This window comes from Neovison vison, chromosome 6 (genome assembly GCF_020171115.1).
Source record: "Neovison vison isolate M4711 chromosome 6, ASM_NN_V1, whole genome shotgun sequence".
Lineage (NCBI taxonomy): Eukaryota > Metazoa > Chordata > Mammalia > Carnivora > Mustelidae > Neogale > Neogale vison.
Genome location: NC_058096.1, coordinates 89,464,003 through 89,468,830, shown reverse-complemented (window position 1 = coordinate 89,468,830; position 4,828 = coordinate 89,464,003). Strand labels below are relative to the sequence as shown.

The window sequence follows — 4,828 nt, the reverse complement described above, 5'->3', positions numbered from 1 at the left end:
TCTCTTTCTCTCTCTCTCTCTCACACACACACATACACACACAAGTAAAATTGTGAGTATTTTATTATGTACAAATTGCTACATGTAACTTTTAACAAAAGCAAGGAACAGATTCTGCGCTAGAGCCTCTAGAAGGAGTGTAGCCTTGCAAACACCTTGATTCTAGCTCAGTGTAGCCCAAGTCAGGTTTCTAACTTCTGTAGAACTGTAAGATAACAAGCTGCTGTTTTAGACCGTGAAGTTTGTAGTAGTTTGTTATAGCAGCCACAGAAAAATAATACATACCTATACAATTGTGTATTTCTTTATGTAGAAACTTAAAAAAAAGTTGAGAAGGATAAATGACAAAATGCAATTAAAGAGAATATTAAGTTAATAGAATCAAGTGAGCAAGAATTTAGAGTTCTAATAAGTGCTATTTTTCATTCTCCCTGTCATTGAGACATCATTAAGTTTAATTTGCCATTGCATTTCAGTTGTATCCCCAAAATATAATTCTAAGACTATGTAAGTCATTCTTTATTTAAAATGGAGTTAACTTCCTGGGCGCCTGGGTGGCTCAGTGGGTTAAGCCTCTGCCTTCAGCTCGGGTCATGATCTCAGGGTCCTGGGATAGAGCCCCACACTGGGCAGGCTCTCTGCTCAGCAGGGAGCCTGCTTCCCTTCCTCTCTCTCTGCATGCCTCTCTGCCTACTTGTGATCTCTGTCTGTCAAATAAATAAATAAAATCTTTAAGGAAAAAAACAAAAAAGAATATCTGACACTTAATGGGCATTCAATTATTATTTGTCTAATGAATAGAAAAATCTAATAATTAGTTTTTGTTATTGTTCGTATTTTTAATCTTTTCCCCAATACAGAAAAAGAAACTGAGACTTAAATAGTTGGAGGCCATTGTACCATTTGCAATAAAACAGTTATGAGACTCTAGTTAGTTTACGACAGTGTCCGGGCTGCTAGGCGGTCTTCAGAAATTTCAAAATCACAATGGGTGTTATACCCAACTGATGAATCATTGAACACTACATCTAAAACTAATAATGTATTTAATGTTGGCTAATTGAATTTAAATTAAAAAAAATGCTTTCTACACAGAAAAACAATACAATTTTGAAATCAATTTAATTACAGCCAAAAGAAGAATTAACTGTACGTAACAAACCATTATATATGTACATGCTCATTTTAAGTTATAGGGAATAAAGTTTATATTTCAGATAGGATTAAATAGAATTAAAATTGCATACATTAGTAACATAACTCAACATCCTTAATTTGGTATAAGTATGACACATTTTCTTGCTTTCTTATGTTTTGATAAATTGACATAACCTAAACTGCTTTATAAAACTTACATGTTGCACTTTAGCTTTACTGTTTTGCTTACACTCTGATTTCTAACAAAACTTTTCATAAATGTCTTCTATCTCTGGGGCCACCCCATTATCAATGTCATCTGAGTATTGGTCACCAGCACCCAATAAATTGGTTCCATTTTCTTCATAATCTGGGAAAAAACCCTCTTTAATTCTTGATATTTCTCTTGGGAATCTGGATCACGTGCAGTGAAAGAAACATTATCAGTAGCACAAAATTTTGGTTCATTCATAAAATAGTTGTTTCATTTTTTTTAAAGATTTTATTTATTTATTTGACAGACAGAGATCACAAGTAGGCAGAATAGCAGGCAGAGAGCAAGGAGGAAACAGGCTCCCCGCTGAGCAGAGAGTCCAACTTGGGGCTTGATCCCAGGACCCTGGGATCATGACCTGAGCTGAAGGCAGAGGCCTTAACCCACTGAGCCACCCAGGCGCCCCCATAAAATAGTTGTTTCAGAAAACACTGACTTTATCGCTTCTCGGCCTTTTGGCTAAGATCAAGTGTAGAAAACTGACTTTGATATCACTAAAGCCAGTTTAAATGGAGCTTGCCTCTAAGCTTAGTTCACACATTATGAATGGCATTCCTATGACATATTTGGGAAATGTCTAAGTCTCTTCACTTTATTACTTTAAGAAGACTTTTTAGTGCTTGATTTGTTTCTAGAATAGGGTAAACTTAAAGTGAAATTTTCTCAACTCAAATTTTTGTCCCATTAGAATTATTTAGCTCCTCAACCCAAATTTTCCTTGAAGTCCTAAACTCCTACTTCACTTTTCAGATGTTTGGACAATTATGTTACTCAAAATTTGGTTCTATAAAATTCAATAGATGTATGCTTTGATTTTATCATGTGTGGGAACAAAAAATCAAGTGACTGTGGAGAAAATAACTTTTCTTGTTTTATCATTGTCTTATTTTTGTTTCATTTCCCCTCTTTATGTTTGCCTACAGTATCATGAAGACATTTTACAATACTTTAATATCTAAAGTACCATACTCACTCATAATACTGCCTTAAACTGCTGCTATAGATCTTAAGAGGAGAGTGATTTTATGTCAGTTTCATTTTTCATTGTTTCTCTAGTAGTGAGATCTGTATGCTTTTCATCACCATTATTATTTTGGTTCGTATGGTAAAACTGAATCATGAGACTATGAATAATAACTTTTATTTCTGTTAGTGTATTTTACACCATTAGTATGTCAATACATAGAGACTCCATGATAAACTGATTCATTTTTATTATCTGAGAACTTGTCAAACTCCAAGAAAGATTTACAAATAGTATCTTAAACATGTAAGGAACACATCAGTCGGTGTTTCCTTTCTAAACAGCCAATTATTTCCATAGGAAGTTCAATGTGGCCAGCCCTATCTAGAGTAAATGCATTAGAGAAATCTATGTAAGAATGGAAAGTGATGATTTAGACTCTTTGGCTCTTTGGATTACAATCTTGTGCTCATTAGACAAGATCACAAATTCAGTTTCCATAAGACCATACAGCTAGTTATTGAAGAGAAACTCAGAGTTTTGCAAAATTTGCTTATTCATACCAGGGTATACTATGGGGCCAAAGGATGCCTAGACAGCAGTGTATGAATAGTATAATACAACTTAGTACTTGTGATTAAAAAGGACTACCGAGTCAACTTTGAAAGGCAATGTTGGAAACCATTAGAAGCTTCCAGATCAATTTGGCATAAATAGTTAGTTTCTTTTATGTTTTCAGATTTGTGCTTTGTAAATACAGGAAAAGAAGGCACAAAGAGGATATATCCTTGTAACACTTAAGTATATTAACTTTCACAGCAGAGATTGATTAGGTTATCAGAACTAATACTGTGTTGCTGGAGACAGCATGATCACAATAATATAATCCCCATGAAATGATATTTTGTCATTCATTATTAAATGATTTTAAATTGCAAATGCTTCTTCAGGAGGTGCCATTCACTCCACTATTAGCAACTTTATTTACAAAAACAATAAGGTGCCTAAGACAACACTAGTATGGATCCAATGAAAATATGTAAATACCAAAATGTGTTTGATTTCTCAAACAAATTTAAAGGTAAAACTCCATCAGAAGCAGTAGAAATTATATATATAAATAGGGCAAACAGTAGTACTTTTATAATGAAGATTGCAGCAGTTTACTACTTCAATCAGAAAGAAAATGCATCTACTTATTTTTATTTATTTATTTATTTATTTATTTTACTTTATTTTAAGGTTTTATTTATTCATTGGCTAGAGATTGAGAGAGAGAGCATGCATGCACGTGCAGAAGCAGGGGGTGCCGCAGGGAGAGGGAGAGGGAGAAGCAGGTTCCCTGCTGAGCAAGGAACGTGATGCGGGACTGGATCGCAGCACTGTGGGATCATGACCTTAGCGGAAGGCAGCCACTTAACTGACAGAGGCACCCTGCCTTCCCAATCTACTTATTTTTTTTTTAAGACATTTATTTTAGAGAGAGAAAGAGCAAGTGTGCACATGGGGGAAGGGACAGAAGGAGAGGAAGAGAGAGTGTCAAGCAGACTTGGAGCTGAATGTGGAGCCTGACATGGGGTTCGATTTCAAACCCTGAGATCATGAGCTGACCTAAAACTAAGTCAGATGCCTAATGTATCACCCGGGTACCCCCAAATTCATCTAACTTATTAAATAAACATTTACTGCCAAACTTCTCTGATTCTGTATCTCCATATGGCTCTGCATACGATTGAAATATAAAATCAAACAGGACCCTATTTAATAAATGTATGCTTTGGTTGGAAGAAAAAGAAGATATTTTATTGTGTTCCTATGAACGCTCAACTTAGGGGTAAATTAGAAGTCCAGTAATACAAAAACAGTATTTCTAAGTTTCCAACTTTGGGAAATTTTTTTTATCACATTCTACTAAGATAGACATAAAGACAAACTTTTTCTCATCTGTATTCTATGACATTTGTTTTATTTCTTATCTTTTGCATTAGTTCCTTATAGTTTTGCCCCTTATTTTCCTATTATTTATACGTTTATTTGAAAAAAATATATACTTATTGCCTGCTTTGTATCAAATATTATGCTAATTACGGGGTTATGATAATTAATATGTAGAAAACAAAATCTGTAACTTTATGGAGTTTACAATTAGATGGAGGCACATAATTCAACATTAAAAATTATTTTAACAATTTTAAATGCATTGAAGAGAGAGAGCAAAGCATTAAGAATTCGGGATTGCATTCAGATCTTAGCAAACTTTAGAGAAATTATATCCACTGTAAGCCCTAAGTTCTTCATCATATACTTAAGTTCTTCATCAAGACTTTCCCTGAATGCTTGAAATATAAATATAAATTATTTATATTATTATATATTTTATTTATAAATAAAATATAAATATAGCACACTTCAATACTAAAAAATTAACAAAATGTTAAATAACAACACAAAGG

General features: G+C 33.7%; 1 pseudogene; it reads left to right on the top strand.

Annotated features, from left to right (window-relative positions):
- Positions 1-1,850: 1,850 nt before the first annotated feature.
- On the top strand, positions 1,851-1,990 carry LOC122910862 (annotated as a pseudogene).
- Positions 1,991-4,828: the final 2,838 nt, after the last annotated feature.